At 46.3% G+C, this 18,640-nt stretch overlaps 1 long non-coding RNA gene across 2 annotated transcripts; it reads left to right on the top strand.

Moving 5' to 3' along the window:
• Positions 1 to 151: 151 nt before the first annotated feature.
• Positions 152 to 16,109, top strand: LOC119865641. 2 transcript variants are annotated; one of them, XR_005377698.1, is made up of 2 exons: positions 152 to 389; positions 15,772 to 16,109. It is a non-coding gene; the product is annotated as an uncharacterized LOC119865641 (long non-coding RNA). The 2 variants fall into 2 exon arrangements; XR_005377697.1 differs by having other exon boundaries at positions 152 to 393.
• Positions 16,110 to 18,640: the final 2,531 nt, after the last annotated feature.

Raw genomic sequence — 18,640 nt, 5'->3', positions numbered from 1 at the left:
GCCCCCGCACGCCCCGCCCTGCGCGCGCGCTCCACACGGCGCGCACGTCCCCGCAGCCCGGCGGCGGGCCGGGGACCGGAAGTCGGGCGGCCCCGAGGCCTCGGGAGGCCGCGGTCGGGGCGCCGTCCCGCCGTCCCCGCCGCCCCCGCCGCCCCCGCCGTCCCCGCCGCGGGCTCCCGGCCGGCCCGGCGCCTCTTTCCCCGTGTTTCTGCACCTGGGAAGTGGGAGCCGTTCGTTCCCGGCTGGGTGACCTTCAGCAGGTTCACACGTGGAAGGACACGCGCGTCCCCCAGGGTGGTGGGCGGAGGTCGGCGCATTGGTCGGAACCTTCACTTAGCGGTCAAGAATGGTTCACGATCCTGAGCTCCGCATTTTTCCCTGGAAGAGGAGTCGGTATTTATTTACACTGCCCTGCATGGAGCCTGTCCGGTCATGTCTGGTTTTCTTTCATTCATTCATTCATTCATTCATTCATTCATTCATTCATTCATTCACTGACTCATTCATTCATTCCACACTTAGGTTCTTCTTGAGCGCCTACCATATGCCATGCCCTGTCCTAGGTGCTGGGGATACAACAGGGAAGGAGACAGATTCAGTCCCCGACCTCGCAGAACTTAGTCTATTAAATTACCGCGGAGGTAAATGTGAACTTTCAAATTTGTGAGTACTGTGCATAATACGTGACGCCATGCTCTGAGGTGCATACAACAGAGATGCCTTGGCCTGGGGTGTGCGGAGTGCTTCCCTGAGGTAGCTAGGTTTAGCCAAGGTCCTAGGAGTTGGCCCACTGCGTGGACGCGGATGCCGGTGTAGAAAGAACTCACAGAAATACTCTGGCCCCAGGGAAACATTGTGACACAGCGGAGCAGGACAGGTGGGAGGCAGGTATGGATAATCCTTCTCTGGGTCTTCCTGCATGTGTTCCTGAGATATTTTAACATGACCTTAAAGTTCTTTGACACGCTTCCCATCATTCATGTCCCCTTCCCTAGAATCTCAGCTTGTGACTGCTTTGGGAATTTTGCATTATTTCGGATACGGGCTGTAACAGAAACCAAATTAACAGTGGCTGAAATGAGTCTGACGTTGTTGTCTCTCTCTTATAACAGTCCAGAGGCAGATAGGGCACCTCAGTTTCACAGGCGGATCCTTCTACTTGTACCTCTCCATCCCTAGAATCCTACTCTCTCCTGTGAATGACCCAAGCTGGCTCTCCAGAATGTTTGCATCCCAACCAGTGGAAAGAGGGAAAAGGGGAATGTGAGGATATATCCCCTTCCCTGCAAGTGCATGACCTAGAAGTTGCATGCATCTCTTCCCGGCATACCTCACTGGCTACCACCTAGTCCTGTAGCTAAATTGAGCTGCTCAGGAAGCTGGGAAATATAGCATTCATTCTGGGTGCCCCATGCCCAACTAAAAATAGGGGTTCTGTGCCTATAGAAGAAAGGAAGAATAGATATTAAGAGACAAAATTAGGGGTGCCTGGGTGGCTCATTTGGTTAAGTGTCTAGACTCTAGATCTCAGCCCTGGTCTTGATCTCAGGATGTGCATTCAACCCCAGTGCTGGGCTCCAATGCTGGGTGTGGAGCCTACTTTTAAAAGAGACAGAGAGAGAGAGAGGGAGGGAGGGAGACAATTAAAAGGAGGAGCTCCTTTCCAACCTGGCTTTTTTTCTTTTCTATTGAATTATAGTTGACACACAATGTTACATGAGTTTCAGATGTGCAACATAGTAATTGGACAAGTCTATACATTATGCTGTCCGCTCACCGCCAGGGTAGCTACCACCTGTCCTATACAATGCTATTACAGTACATACTCTATGCTGTACCTTTTATTCCTGGGAACTATTCATTCCGTAACTGAAAGCCTGAATCTCCCACTCCCCTTCACCCATTTTGCCTCTCCTCCTGCCCCCCTCCCCTCTGGTAACAATCTTATGTTCTCTGTATGGGACTGTTTCTGCATTTAAAAAAAAAATTCATCGGGATCCCTGGGTGGCGCAGCGGTTTGGCGCCTGCCTTTGGCCCAGGGCGTGATCCTGGAGACCCGGGATCGGATCCCACGTCGGGCTCCCGGTGCATGGAGCCTGCTTCTCCCTCTGCCTGTGTCTCTGCCTCTCTCTCTCTCTCTGACTATCATAAATAAATAAAAAAAAAAATTAAAAAAAAATAAAAATAAAAAAATAAAAAAAAATTCATTTGTTTTGTAGATTCCACCTGTAAGTAAATTTATATGGTATTTGTCTTTCTCAGTCTGACTTACTTCACTCAGCATAATACCCTGTAGGTCAGTCCATGCTGTCGCAAATGGCAAGATATGATATCCTTTTAATGGCCAAGTAATATTCCACTGTATATGTATATTGCATCTTCTTTATCCATTCATCTACTGATAGACACTTACATCCCTATTTGACTACTGCAAATAATGCTGCAATAAACATAAGGACGCATATATATTTTCAAATTAAGTGGGGGTGTTTTTTGTTTGTTTTATTTGGGTAAAAGATACCCAGTAGTGGAATTACTGGATGGCATGGCATTTCTAATTTTTTGAGGAACCTCCACACTGTTTTCCACAATGGCTGCACCAATTTACATTCCCACCAACAGTGCAAAGAGTTCCTTTTCCTCCATATTTTGGTCAATATTTGTTATTTCTTATCTTTTTTATTCTAATCATTCTGACAGGTGTAAGATAGCTCATTCTGGTTTTGATTTACATTTCCCTGATGATTACTGATGTTGAGCAAATTTTCACGTTCGTTGGCCATCTGGATGTCTTTTTTGGAAAAATGTCTATTCATGTCCTCTGCCTATTTTTAATTGGATTTCTTTTTTTTGGTGTTGCATTTCAAAGTAATTTTGGTTCTTTTTTTTTAAAGATTATTTATTTATTTATTTATTCATAGAGACACAGACACAGGACAGGTGTCTGTGAGAGAGGCAGAGACACAGGCAGAGGGAGAAGCAGGCACCATGCAGAGAGCCCGACGTGGGACTCAATCCAGGGTCTCCAGGATCATGCCCTAGGCTGCAGGCGGCGCTAAACCGCTGCGCCACCGGGACTGCCCAGTGATTTTGGTTCTATGTTCATTTTTCTTTTTTACAGAATTATGATTTATTTTCTTATAAGACTTAACTGGTTAGCTTAAGTCTAGTTATTCATTAATAAAGATGTTAAGTGTTCAAATCTTTTATTTTTTAATTTTTAAAAAAGATTTATTTATTTATTTATTTATTTATTTATTTATTTATTTATTTGAGAGGGAGAGAGAGAGAGGAAGAGGAGGGGCAGAAGAAGAGAGAGAATCTCAAGTAGACTCCCTGCTGAGCACTGAGCCCAAAGTAGGGCTCCATCCCATGATCCTGACATCATGACTTAAGCCAAAATCAAGAGTCCAACGCTTGACCAACTGACCCACCCAGGCACCCCAGTGTTCAAATCTTTTAAAGTCCAACTTTAGCAACCGGAAGAACTTAAAATGGAAATAATGAGTGACTCTAAGAGGTGGGACTAGGAGATTAGACTTTCCATTTAATGTCATTCTGAACTGATTGAGTTTATTTTTAATCTTTGTGTGTATTATTTTCATGGTTTATAAAGGACACAGGATGTCATTTTAGTCTCAAGTTATAAGTATCTCAGATGACAGGGGAAGTGGTTCCTTCCTTGTGACTCCAAGGTCTGAAAAATGGGGCTTAGATCCCTTTGGGTTTATCCTGTTTGTGTTTCATTCATGGAAATTTTCAGCCATTTTTTTCAAATATTTTTTCTGCACCATATTTCTCCTGTTCTTCCTAGATTCTGATTACACAAACATTTGCTCTTTTGGAATAGTCTCACCCATTCCTGAGGTTCCTCACAATCTTTCTCTCTGTTGTTCAGATTGGATAATTTTTTTCTTTTGAGAGAAAGAGAGAGCACGCAGGTGCATGGATGTGCATGCACACACAAGTGGGGGGTGGGGTGGGCAGAGGGAAAAAATAATCTTTTTTTAAATTTATTTATTCATGAGAGACACACAGAGAAAGGCAGAGACATAGAGGAAGAAGTGGGCTCCTCGCAGGGACTTCAACTCGGGACTCAATCCCTGGACCCAGGATCACACCTTGAGCTGAAAGTGGATGCTCAACCCCTGAGCCAGTGGCGTCCCAGAGAGAAAGAATTTTAAGCAGGCTCCACACCCAGCATGGAGCCCAATGCAAGATTCGATCTCATAACCCTGAGATCATGACTTGAACTGAAATCAAGAAAGCTTAACCGACTAAGCCACCCAGGCACCCTCAGATTGGATAATTTCTATTTTTCTATCTTTGAGATCAATGACTTGTTTCTCTACCATCTCTATTCTGCTAGCCACCCATTCCAAAGAGTTTTTAAGTTTTTATTTATGTTTTTTTTCAATTCTAAGATTTTCAATTCTAAGAATTCTCATTTTGTTCTTCTCACGTTATTTGCTTAAAATTTCTATCTACCCATTCCTTTTGAGACGGTTTGCCCCTATTCGCTGAAGCATTTTTATATTAGCTGCTTTAAAGACTGTCAGATAATTCCAACATCTATATCACCTCAGCATTGGCATTTGTTGATTGTCTTCTCCCATGTGAGTTGAGATTTTCATGTTTCTTCATATGTAAAGTCATTTTGGCATATATTTGGATATTCTGAATATCATGCTATAATACTCAGAGTCCTTTAAAAATCCTATCGAGGGCAGCCCCAGTGGTGCAGCGGTTTGGCGCCGCCTGCAGCCTGGGGTGTGATCCTGGAGACCCGGGATGGAGTCCCGTGTCGGGCTCCCTGCATGGAGCCTGCTTCTCCCTCTGCCTGTGTCTCTGCCTCTCAGTCTCTCTCTCTCTCTCTGTCTCTCTGTCTCTCTCTCTCTCTCTCTCTCTCTCTGAATAAAATAAATAAATCTTAAAAAAAAATCCTATGGAGAGGGGCACCTCGGTGGCTCAGTGGTTGAGTGACTGTCTGCCTTCAGTTCAGGGCATGATCCTGGGGTCTTGGGATCGAGTCCCACATCAGGCTCCCTGTGGGGAGCCTGCTTCTCCCTCTGCCTATGTCTCTGCCTCTCTCTGTGTGTCTCTCATGAATAAATCAACAAAATCTTAAAAAAAAATCCTATGGAGAATGTTGATATATTGTTCTAGCAGGCAGGCAATTGATCAGATTGGCTCAGGCTGTGGGTTAGGACTTCCAGGTCCTTTCTATTTTCAAAGCCTCTCCCCTGCCATTTGAATCTGTTCCATGTGTGCATCACTCAGTGGTCTGTCTAGAACCTGGGCAGTAGTTAATCCTATAGTAAATTCTCAAAGTCTAGGTGAACCTTTTTGTGTTTAATTCACATATACAAAACAGGGGATGGGCCCAGGAGTTTATAAACAACTTAGGTTGCTCTTCTGAGCTCTTCTTGTGATTGCCTCTGTAAATTTTTGGTTTGCTGGGGCTCTCTTTTTGGTCCTCCAATCAGAAATCTGGAAACTTATTTGTTCTAGTATGTCCATCACCTTCCATGACTGCACCCGTGTTAGGAACCAAGCAGTGAGCGAACAGAAGATAAGGAAAGGCAACAGGAGTATGCTCTCCTCTCTCAGCCCCTGTGAATGGAGAGGAATGTCCCCATCTCTCAATGTTTTCGGCTCCTGCGGGTGTGGAGCATCACTGCTGTTGCTACTACCCTCCCCATGGGATTTCTTGGGGGCCAATGTGCAAGTGAATGGAATGAAGAAACAAATCTGGGAGATTTCCCCAACTCTAAGCATTAGGAGAACTTTTCTGAACTTAATCAGAATTAGTGGGACTCTAGAGCTTTCTTTGTCTACCCTGATGTGCAGCATTTCCACGTTGTAAGCTGCATTGGGTCCAGGCTGGGAAATACTGTGGTGAAAATGGTAAACTTGGGATGCCTGGGTGGCTCAGCGGTTAAGTGTCTGCCTTCAGCCCAGGGTGTGACCCTGGGGTCCTGGGATCGGGTCCCACATCGGGCTCCCTGCATGGAGCCTGCTTCTCCCTCTGCCTGTGTCTCTGCCTCTCTCTGTGTCTCTCATGGATAAACAAAATCTTAAAAAAAAAAAAAAAGGTAAGCTCATTGCTAGCGTGGTGGTACTTCAAATTCTGGTCTTGTCCCTCCATCGTTCTGCTACTGCTTATTCTTCAGAGTTCTTAAATAGCTACTCCATGTACTCTGTCCAGGTTTTATGACTGCATCCATTGGGAGAAATAAGGGCCATCTTACCTGAGCCAGACCCAGTCCCTTTGGCTTTTAAAAAGATCTCATTACAGAGACAAAGAGGGAGAAGGATAAAGCAAGTATAAAATGTTAACAGTCGGGGAATCTGAGTGAAGGTAGTAATGGGAAGTCTTCATACAATTTTTGCTTGTTTCTTATAAGCTTGAAATTACTTTCAAAAAAATATTTTAGCTCGGGTGAGGACAAATGTGCCTGGTACAGAAAGCCCTCATAAAAAGCAGTAGTAAAAACAAACAACAACAACAACAACACATTTTCTTTTCACTTAAAACAATCTCTCTGTGGGGATAAATCTTGAGCCAACACCTCAAAGCTATTGCTTACCTCCGTCCCCCATCCCAAGATAGCATATGAGAAGGTAAAGCCTGAAGCTCCTCTCGGAATTGGGAGCACGTTGAATGAAGGTAAGGACTTCAACATATGAATTAGGATGTGTGTATGAGGGGGACACAAACATTTAGTTCATACCTAAATGTGACCTCTCTGAAGGCTGTTTGGCTTCCTTATAGCAGGATGCCTGGATTCCAATAGTGTCCCAAGAGAACCAGGTGGAAGCTCTATCACATTTTGGGACCTAAACTTGGAAGTCACGTCACGTTACTTATTCCATAGTTAGCCCCACCCCCACCCTAGATTAACGGGAAGGAAACTTAGACCTTCTCTCTCGGTGGGAGGAGGGTAAAAGTCACATCATTAAGTAGACCAGGTGGGATGGGAGATTTTGTTATAGCCATATCTGGGACATGCAATCTGCCACAAAGATCTCAATGATTATTAAAATACTAAAATACAAAAAAAAAAAAACAAAACACCCAAACTAAAATACCTCCAGAACGGTTATTGGGTAGCAGGGTAGCAGTGCCCCCTGGCCCCTACTGCTCTTCTCCCTTCTCTTCCCCCAGGCACTGCCTTCTCAGACCTCTCTGTGATCTAGCAATTAAAGAGTGGATAACAGGGCACAGCAGGGACCCCCAGGAACCTGTTCCAACCTAGGGCCAGTCTTGTGATTGGCACTGTCCTGCCAGTTGTTAACTCTTTTGAGTGTCACCTCTGGCACAGAGGTGCCCCACTCTGGCAGCTTTCCCAGCCTGATCTGGAAGTATGGGGAACTTCAGGGAACTCTGTAAGCCTTACCTGAGATGTGAGGCTTTACCTTCAGGTGCAACCTCTCCAGTGCTTTTGACTTTCCCTTTACCCTAGCTAACTGTCTTTTGCAGGATTTGTGCCCTCAGTGGGAAGTGAGGACACATAGATTTCTACTGACCTGCCTCCTACCCTTTGTGATCCCATCCTTCTCCCATGGTGGAATCTTTTTTTCCCATCTAGCAAGGCAACAGGTGGCTGACCCAAGAATGCGAAATGCAGTGATAGGTGTTTTGTATGCAGTGGCTTATATAATCCTCATCCCAATATCACTGTTATTAACCCCCTTTTATAGAAGAGAAAGCTGAGAAAACCCCCTTTTATATAGTGACATGGGGGTAAGTTGTCTCTGGCTACATGTGGCAGCCTGAAAAATAATCTCCCAAAGAAGTCAGGTCCTAATCTCTGGGACCTATAAATGTTACTTTACATGGATATAAGACCTTTACAGATAGGATTAAGTTAAGGATCTTGAGGTGGGGAGATTATCCCAGTCTATCAGGGTGCCCAAAATGCAATTGCATGTATATAGGAGGAAAGCAGATTTCTCTCTCTCCTCCTACCTCTCCCCTGTCCTCCCTCCCCCTGCCCCTCCCCAAAGAAAGTCATGTGACCACAGAGCTGAGAAATTTGAAGGTGCTGGCATTAAAGACCAGATTGATGTAGCCACAAACCAAGGAAAAATAGCTGACACCAGAAGCTGGAAGAGGCAGGGAATAGTTTCCTCCTTAGAGCCCCCAGAAGGAGTTGTGGTCCTGTCAACACCTTGGTTTGCCCAAGTGATACTGCTTTTGGACTTCTGACCCCCAGAAGTAAGAGAATAGATTCTGTTGTTTTAAGCCATCAAGACTGCGGTAATTTGCCACAAAGAGCTTTAGACTACCAGTACCACATCAAACCAGAAATGTGGGGCACCTGGATGGCTCAGTGGTTGAGTGTCTACCTTCGGCTCAGGTGATCCCAGGGTGCGAGGATTGAGTCCCGCATCAGGCCCCTGGCAGGGAGCCTGCTTCTCCCTTTGCCTATGTCTCTGCCCCCCACCCCCCGTCTCTCATGAATAAATAAATAAAATCTTTAACAACAACAACAAAAACAACACAGAAATGTGCCTAAGTCTATCTGGCTCAGGTAGGCAGCCCTGGATTGAAGGGAGCCTCCCTGCCAATATCAGATGAGTCCAATACCGCTAACAGTAAGCATGCAGGAGGAGCACTCACATTCCCCTCAGGGAGACACAGGGGCGGGGGGGGGGGGTGCTGTGAACAGGTGGAAAGGCAGGATAGATCCTGCCAGAACAAGCAATCCCAGTAGGTCTGACACTTCCCTCCCTACCAAGGGACACAGAGCAGCCAGGCCTGGGGCAATCACTTCTACCCTCCTGGTAGCGTGAGTGGAAGCCAGTACAAGATCCAATGATACCAGATAAACCAAAGTGACCAAAATAATATAGCAAAGGCTCTAAAAACTAAACTGTCATTGGAACCACAGCCCACAAAAATGGTCTGGGACCTGCATTAAACCTAAACACCATGTTTGCCTGCTAAAATAAGGGGCTTAAGTAGGACCTGGAGTTTCTAAAGATCACAGACAAAAATGACCAAGATACAACTGAAAATCACCCATCCAAATAAGAATCAAGAAAATCAGGGGATCCCTGGGTGGCTCAGCAGTTTAGCACCTGCCTTCGGCCCAGGGCGTGGTCCTGGAGTCCCAGGATCGAGTCCCACGTCGGGCTCCCTGCATGGAGCCTGCTTCTCCCTCTGCCTGTGTCTCTCTCTCTCTCTGTGTCTCTCATGAATAAATAAATAAAATCTTAAAAAAAAAAAAAAGAAAACCACAACTTGAATGAGAAAAACAATCAACAGACTCTGACACTGAGCTGAATCTGATGTTAGAATTATCTGAGAAGATCTGAAAGCAGCCATCATAAAAATGCTTTGACAATCAATTACAAATTCCCTTGAAATGAAGGAAAAAATAATCTCAGCAACAAAATAGATATTATAAAAAAGTTGTAAAAAGAACTGTTAGTGAGAACTATGTTAAATTTAATATAGATACAGATGGTTACATACAGAAATATTTATGGGTATGTGTATATTACAGATTAGTATACACACATATATTTCTTTGCTCTGTTGGCTGTCAGGGCCTAAAAGAAAGACATTCAAAGAGCAAGAAGCACATTTAGCACCTAGATCTTAGTTTCTTTTTTTTTTTTTAAGATTTTATTTATTACTTAAGATTTTATTTATTTATTCATGAGAGAGAGAGGCAGAAACACAGGCAGAGGGAGAAGCAGGCTCTATGCAGGGAGCCTGATGTGGGACTTGATCCCGGGACTCCAGGATCACATCCTGGCCCGAAGGCAGGCACTCAACCACTGAGCTACCCAGGCATCCCAGATCTTGGTTTCTAATACCATTCTCCAATAAAAGGAACCAGGGCTCTTTGAAGAAATACCCAATCTAGGATCTGGCAGGATAGGCTGGAGCATCTTGTAGTGTTAGGAAGCAAGAAAGTGCTCAAAACCAGGCAAGCAAGCAAGCAACTGACTGACCAAGGATCCTGCCAAGGAGGCTGGGAGGGGCAGCTGGGTCAGAGCGGGGTCTCTGGAAGCCCTAACGGGCCGGTTGCTATATGGAGGTTGCTGGGAGGACAAGGCGCCAGAGCAGCGGCCATTGGACTTGGCGATATGGGGATGTTGGTGATCTGGGTGATCTTGACAGAGCAAAAAGGCAAATTAAAAACAACTGTCACACCTGGGCTGCTCCATCCACACCAGGGCCTGCCTGGTCTCCACTCTGTCACCCTTCTGGGGTTTGGCCAAGTTCAAGGTAGAATTGAGCCTCACAAAAGTGTTCTGGTGACATTTCTTGTCTGGATGTCCTCACAGTCTCATGCTTACAGTCTCTGGGGCATGAGACCACTGCTGCCCTCTTAAACCCATTGGCTGCCTTACCCACCTCCTGCTTCCTTACCGGGCTGTTCCTTTACCTCCAGAACTTGCACCAGACAGGAGGGGCAGCAGAGGGTGCCCAGCCACCATGTGTGCTCTCCGAGGGGGACAAAAGAAGAGAAGCACACTTAGGCCTGGGCACTCAGCTCCACCTGCTTCCCTCTGGTCAGGGAGTCCTGCCTGGTGAGCCTTCTCTCCCCAACTCCCACCTCTCCAAATCCCATCCCCTCTTTGAGTCCTGGTTCAAGGCCTGCTTCCTCTCTCATGCCTTCTCTGCCCCCCATTGATCTCTCTGGCTGCTCTGAGAAACTTTGGGGCCATGGGGTCCTGGGCGGAAAGACTGACCACCTCTGCCTCCCTATGGAGCCTAATGATGATAATCACAACCATAATAATAAGTGCCAATAAGTACTGAACAGTTGTTACTATATTAGCTCATTTCATTTTAAAAAATTTAATCTCTACCCCTAACATGGGGCTCAAACTCAACCCTGAGATCAAGAGTCGGATGCTCTACCAACTGAGCCAGCCAGGCACCCCTAGTTTGTTTCATTTTTGCAACAGCCCTCATGGTGGGCTTTATGATTAGCCCAGTTTTGCAGATGAGGGGACCGAGGCTCAGAAAGGTTAAGCATTGAGCCACATGGCTCATAAATGGAGCCAGGATATAGGCCAGCTGTTATGAGCCAGTGGAATAATGTCTGCTTCCCTGAGGGTGTAAGTTCCATCAGGGTGGAGCTTGCATCTATCTTTTCCTTGTTGCAGCCCCAGTACTCAGAACGGTATGTGGCACACTCGAGGGCCTTGCTAGATATGTGCTGAATGGATGAATGAATATGGCTGGTGGTAAAAATTGTTATGAAGCAAAAGAAAGCTAGTAGAAGGGGTGGAGGGTCAGGGGAAAGCCTTCCAGGAAGTGGCATTTGATCAGAGACCTGCATATAGTGTGTGTGTGTGTGTGTGTGTGTGTGTGTATGTGTGTGTATGTGTGTGTGGCCGGAGGGTGGTAGGAGGAGTGAGGTGTGTGTGTGGCTGGGCCATGTAAAGATCTGGAAATGTTCCAGGCAGATGGAAAAGCACATGCAAAGACCAGGAGGTGGGGCACACCAGGCTGGCCTGAGGAACAGCAGGGAGCCCCGTGTAGGGAGAAGTGGGAGATGAGGGAACAGATGACTCATCTTACTCTCTGTGCCTCCGTTTCTTCACCTGTAAAATAGAGAAAACAATGGTATACATTCGATAAGGGTTTTTTTTTTAATTAAGATTTTTTTCTTTATTTTTTTGACAGAGAGAACACAAGTGGTGGTGGAGGTGGGAGGAACGGCATGCAGAGGGAGGAGAAGCAGGCTCCCTGCTGAGCAAGCCTCATATGAGGCTTGATCCCAGGATCCTGGAATTGTGACCTGAGCCCAAGGGAGCAGGTTAACTGACTATGCCACCCAGGTGCCCCATTAGGTTGTTTTGAGAATTACATTTATAATTCTGTTTTCATTTGAAGTGCTCAGAATTGTGTTTGGCAAGAAGTAAGCACTCAATGATTAACTGTCATTATAGAAGAGAAGTCAGGAAGAATCAGCATGAAACAATATTATCTTGGGTGGTGATGGTAAATCATGGAGGATAGTAACTTTTGTTGTTTTAGATGTTTCGAATGGTCAGGTATAATAAAAAAAAAGCTGTTAATATATCCCCCCCCCCCCCCCCCCCCCCCCCCCGCGCAGTGTGGGCATTTTCAGACAGCTTGAGTTTGGAAGAAACAGAGGTGAAGGGCCTGGAGATGGAGAGAAGAGGGGGCGGGGGAGGGGAGAGGCGAAGAAGCGATGCTTTTGGAGTTGGTCGTGGAGACTGCAGTGGTGGGTGTGGAGGGGCAGGAGGTGGAAGGGGCTGGACGCTAGGGGAGCAGGTGGTCGAACACCGAGGAGAAGGTGGAGGAGAAGGTGCGTGGGCAGTCTGACGTGTGGGCAGGTACATTCCATCTCTTGCCCCTGGGAAACAGACACCTTGCTCCAGGATCATCCGACTCTCTCTCAAAGGGGGCATATTTGAGGCTCTATAGGTAAGACTACATTAAACTTCTTTGTGAAACTTTAGTTTCCTCGTGTCTGCCACCTTGAGTGTGGCACAGACCAGTCCCAGGGACCTTCACTGGGACCACCTGGCTGTGACTAATGGAGTTACTGTTAACTCAGCCCTTGACCTAGCTCCCCCTCAGGCTCAGGCCTTGGGGAACATCTGCTCCACCCTTTCCCTTTCACTGAGCTTCCTGAGCACCTGGCCCCAGAGCCCTGGCCACTGGGAATGGCAGGAATGGTCTACCTTGGGACCAACCAGCTAGACCTGCCAGGTTCCATCAAGCCCAAAGGGCTCCAGGGATAAAGCTCAGAGGGGACAAGGCTGTTTTTCTTTTTTTTTTTTTTTAATTTTTATTTTTATTTATGATAGTCACAGAGAGAGAGAGAGAGAGAGAGAGAGAGAGAGAGGCAGAGACATAGGCAGAGGGAGAAGCAGGCTCCATGCACCGGGAGCCCGACATGGGATTCGATCCCGGGTCTCCAGGATCGCGCCCTGGGCCAAAGGCAGGCACCAAACCGCTGCACCACCCAGGGATCCCAAGGCTGTTTTTCCTAACCAGATAGGTTCCCAGTGAGTAGGATTCACCCTGGAAGGGGCTCCAAGTTGGACTTTGTAAAATCAAAGATTCTAGATCTTTCTTCTGAACCCAGACACAGCCAACCATTTCTTGGAATGACATCCATCCTGCACATCCCCTGGGCACCACAAAAACCAAGCTCTTCATACTCCTGCATGCCCGTGTCTGCTACCAGCATCTCTCTGGCTGCACCATAGCAGCCGGCCAGAAGTTGGGCACCCTCCTGGCTTCTCAAGCTCCCTCACTACCCCTCTCCCTAGCCCTCTCTCCACCCCACCATCAGCACTCCAGGCCAGCCCCAGCTCTCTTATCTCTCACCTTGACAGTTGCAAATGCCCCCCAGCTGCTTTTTCATTTTTTCTTTTTAAGATTTTATTTATTCATTCATGAAAGACAGAGGGAGGCAGAGAAATAGGAAGAGGGAGAAGCAGGCTCCATGCAGGGAGCCCAACATGGGACTCGATCCCCAGTCTCCAGGATCACACCCTGGGCTGACGGCGGCCCTAAACCGCCGAGCCACCCAGGCCGCCCTGCTTTTTCATTTTTGAAGCTGTTTATTCACGAGTGACATACATACATATAATTCATAGTCAAAAGTGTGATCTCAATGAATTCTCACGGACTGAACACGCTTGAGAAACCATCACCCAATTCAAGGAACAGCACATGACCAGCCCCCAAGAAGTCCCACTGAGCCCTTCCATTTGCTCCTTTACCCTCTCCCGAGGGTACCCTTGATCCTGATTTCTGACACCACAGATTCATTTCGTATCAATGGAACCATGTGGTATGTGCTCTTTTGCGTCTGGTTTATTTGGATGAACGTCATATCCTCGAAATTCATCAGCACATTTGTGCATTTGTCACATGTTCATTTGCCTTGCAGTGTGCTAGTCCCTTGTAGAACTAGACACATGGATTTTTATATCCTACCATCCATAGGAACTTCGTTTTTTGTTTTGTTTTTTTTTTCCAGTATGAGACTATTGAAATGCCTTTTTTGGACATACGCACTCATTTCTCTTGGGTTTACATCTAGGAAAATTCATTTTCCAAGGTGGTCCTAGCAAGTTGCACTCCCATACAGAGCATTTGAGTCCATCCTCTTCCCCCAGCCAGCAGGATCTTTAATACGCATTAAAAGTGCATGGTACAGGGTACCTGGGTGGCTCAGTCAGTCAAGGGTCTGCATTTTGCTAGGTCATGATCTCAGGGACCTTGCACTGGCCTCCCTGCTCAGCGGGGAGACTGCTTCTCCCTCTCCCTCTGTGCTCTCTTTCAAATAAATAAACTCTTAAACAGAAAGTGCATGGTACAAAATTCTAAAGCAAAAACCAAAAAAAAAAAAAAAAAAAAAAAAAGAAAAAGAAAAAGAAAAAGGAAAAGAAAAAGAAAAAGGCAGTGTAAAATACGTCCCCCTCCCACACCATCCCTTAGCTACCCAGGTGTCCCATCTCCCTTCACCCACTATTACTGTTTGGTGTGTCTTTCCAGGGTGGAGGGTCTCTATAGAGATAATCAAATGAGTACTTATAACCATTTTATTTTATAAGGATGGAAGTGAAAGAAACCAGAATATGTCATCCCAAAATATGCCTCTTTGACATAAAAATTATTTTGAGCTGAAAGCAATTAAGAAGCAGCAAGCCCAGAAAAGGCTCCCTCTTTGCCTAAAGGCAGGATATTAATTCTTTTATTGGAGACAGATATAAATCTAGAGGATGACACCACGGGAATTTGCAAACAAACCTTCCTCCATTTGTTCCCTCCTGTATATTTACCTTTCCACAGTCTGCTGCCCTCATAAGCCTTAAGTCATTTCCTTTTGTTCAGTTATTTCTCTGCAAATTTGTCATTTTTTTTTTGTTGAAGATGCTATCTAGGCTGAATTCTAAGCTGCCATTTTGAGTTACTTTTCATTAGGTTTCTCTGAGTAATGTGTGCTACATGAATTAATGCAAATTTTTTCTTTTTAATCTAATTTTTGTTAGAGTCCCAGCTGAAAGCCTAAGATTAGTGGTAAAGTTTGGCCTCCCCTACAGAAGCAAACTACACATTCTTTTTAAAATTGTATGTATGTATGTATTTATGTATGTATGTATTCATTCATTCATTCATGAGAGACAGAGAGGCAGAGACATAGGCAGAAGCAGGCTCCATGCAGGATCCATCCCAGGTCCCCAGCATCACGCCCTGGGCCGAAGGCAGGCACCAAACCGCTGAGCCACACAGGCATCCCCAAACTACACATTCTGAAGGGGCAGGGTGTGTGTGTGTGGGGAATGGTCCAGCACAGATGCTAGTTCCAGGTCCCAAGTTCAAATCCTGCCTCCTCCACCTACTGGCTGAGTGACTTGGAGCAAGTAACCTACGTTCCATGTTTTTCTTTTCTTTCTCCCGAATGGGGCTGGTGTGAGGATCATGAGTTACTATTTGCCAAGTGCTCAGAACAGTGTCTGGCACATGGTGAGCCCTATTCCTGGAAATGACTTAAAAGGTATCTTGGAGAACATCCATTTTCATGCATGGAGAACTCATTCTTTACAAATGGCTGCATTGTATCCACTATGTGAATGTATCCAGAATTGACTTAACCATCTGGGTGGATGGACATTTAAATTCATTTGGAAACATCTTATATTACAAAGACTGATCCAAAGCTATTTATTCATTCATATGTGTGTCTCACTCCTAGAATGCATCACATTCTCTTGAGCTAACTGGCCTGGTGTGCATTCTGTCTCTCCTCCCAGAACATTCTCCACCTACTCTCTGACCACCTGGTTGATACAAGACTCCTTGGCCCCCTGACAGGCCACATCCACCTGTGAGAAGTTTCCAGGGCCCGTCTCTTCCCCCACCATCCTCGCTTTCCTCTAGTTACCACGCTTCTCAGCAGACTGTACGCGGGGTGGGACCCTGGAAGAAGTTGGTGGCTCACCATGAACCCTGGGGCCTGGCACCAAGCAGGTGCTCACCAACCCCTGCTGGCTGATGGATACCATGGACTGCATTTCTCTCATTTGTTTTAATAATATTCTAAATCTTCGAGAGACCTGGATTTCAGAAATATATTTTCTTGTGCTCAAGATCTCTGCTGTCTCTGGTGAAAACAGAGGGCTGTTAGCAAGCTCACTGGTCTACCTCTTGCCCTGACCAAGTAACACTGGAAGCTCATGTGAGCCTCACTTAATTCTCACAGTAACCACCTGAGGAAGTTATCATCGGTCTTCCCTTAGACATGAGGGTATTAAGGTTCAGAGAGGGAGGAGCTGGTCCAAGGACACACATCCAGTAAGAGGTGGGGTAAGATTAAAATCTAGGTCCAGCGCAGGGCCCTGAGAATATTGTCTCTTGGTTACTTCTCCCTGAGTCCTTGGGGCTTCAAGGACTTGGTTTAGATAACTGTATGGCCTTCGTGACAACTCTTGTTCCAGGGGCTCCCCCACGCCTCCACTATAGATCATCTGGCTGGAAAGCTGTGAGTGTTCAGTCTCTCTCAAATTCTGGCCACCACTGGGGACTTTGGGACCGGTCTGGTCTGTCTGGATGGGAGTTGTCTCATCTTCTTGGGATGGAGGATCTATAAGCCACCTGGTCAGAGCTGTCTGGGTCTCATCTGATCGGGACCTTGACTTTCAGGCTCTTGGCTGAAAATCAAGCAGGAAAGGACAGACTCTGGGCCCAGGGAGAGAGGGTACAAGGATCACTCAAGCTAACCCGCCACCTTATCAGTCTGAAATCTTCTGATAAACTCTATCACCTGTGTGTGTGGGGGTGAGTTGTTCCAAGTCTGCCCTAGGCTGAAATGTGGTTGTCAAAACCAACAGTACTGGCTGATTTGGGGACACAGGAACTCTGAGCTTTGGGAAACAGTATTACTGACAATTCAGGTCATTGGGCTAAGAGCATTACGTGTGTTGATTACTTTCATTCTGTGGAGAGACCACTTTACAAATGAGCAAACTCATTTTGAGAAAATGCAGCACAGAGAGAGGGGAGTTGAGGAGGAAGGGCTTGAGTGTGGCCTCTGGGTCTATTCTTAGTTTCATCAGTTTGCTCCCCTCTCCAACAAGTCTGATGGGAGACTTACTTCTGTCCCTCAGTAGGGGACGAGATGCTGTCCCTGGCATTGGCTCCCTCTCAGAGCCCAGAGGTCAGCCAGATCGGCCTGCCCCATACCTCCACACATCCTTTCGGTTAGTCTCTTAAGGAAGGGAAATCTTGACACTCTGTCAAAGAACCAACCTTGATCATCTTTCATATTCAGCTTAAGTGTGCCCTCTTCTGAGCTCTCCCTGATTTCCCCTGGCCCCAGTCATCCATCCCTCTGTCCTTGGACCTACCCTTTTCACAGCAATGGTTTGGTGGTCAAAGGCTGTGGCGTTGGTCAGGCATGTGGCATTTAAATCTTGCTTCTGCCTTTTTCTCAGTGTGGGACTTCAGGTTAGTCCCTTTACCATGCAAAGACTCAGTGTCTTTCTCCACAAAATGAGCTAACCATAGTACCTTTGGGTTGCTGTCAGATTACAAGAGGTAAGGTACATACAGGGCCTGGCACACAGTGCTCAAATGATGGATGCTGCCATTATTATCAGTCATAGCTAAAGACCTGGTTTGGACATTGAAGGCCTCAGGTGCTCAACAGAGGGTAATCGGCCCATCATAAACTTCTGAGTTCAGCTCAGGCTGGGCAGGGAAAGTGTTAGGGGGCGTTCCCTTCACACCCTGCTCCCCCTCCCTAATACACAAGTTTCTAGCTTCACCTTCTCAATGCCTTTGCTGGAAGCAACAGGTGCCCTTTGGGACAGCGATGCCCTCCTGTGGCTGAAGGAGAATCTGCTTGGGGAGAAGGGAGGGACTGTAGGTCCCTAAGTACCAACCACATGGGGCATGCTGGGCAGTACAGTGGTCACTCTTTAGCTTAGATTAGGGAGGTCTTATCTCTTGTTTTCAGGTTCATCCAACCAGTTATTTTTTGAGGATCTGCTATGAGTCAGGCACTGTGCTGGGTGCTCAGGGTACAAGAGTGAAGAACACAAAACCCCTGCCTTCATCGAGTTCATAATCTAGTGGAGGGATGAAGGAAGATAGAATAGATAATAATGCACCAGATGGAGGTCAGATGAGAAAAATAAAGCAGGACAAAGGGATATCAAGTGACGGGCAGAGTCAGCCCTGTGGTGCTCTTCAGGCCTCAGTGAGAGGTTTCCAGGGGCAAGGGGGGTGGGGATGAGCCTGAGAGCTTTAAAGGGAGTGATGGGTGTGGTGCCTGTTTGTGAACAGATTTTTGGGGCCAGGGACCAGATGTATCGTATAGTTTATAAGACCAAACAAAAATGCACATGCTACACAATGAACAGTTTAAACTGAACCTGGTGAGGTATCATCATTACAGTTAACTTGTGGTTTTTACTGTGATGAATTTTAAATATTGTTCCATCAGGACAAGTCCTATGCTTTGCAATATACCTTTGGCCCATACAATGCCAGGAGATTCCCCTATCAACCAATCAAATTTGGGGATGATTCAAAATGTTCCCCTAACACGAATGGAATTGTGTGGAGAACAACTGCCCTGAATTCGGAAGCCCCAGAAACAGTGGTTTTAATGTTTTTTTT

The sequence above is a fragment of the Canis lupus genome, chromosome 24 (genome assembly GCF_011100685.1).
Source record: "Canis lupus familiaris isolate Mischka breed German Shepherd chromosome 24, alternate assembly UU_Cfam_GSD_1.0, whole genome shotgun sequence".
Taxonomy (NCBI): domain Eukaryota; kingdom Metazoa; phylum Chordata; class Mammalia; order Carnivora; family Canidae; genus Canis; species Canis lupus.
Note: the sequence above shows the minus strand (reverse complement) of the source record. Positions and strands in the feature narration are given on the sequence as shown.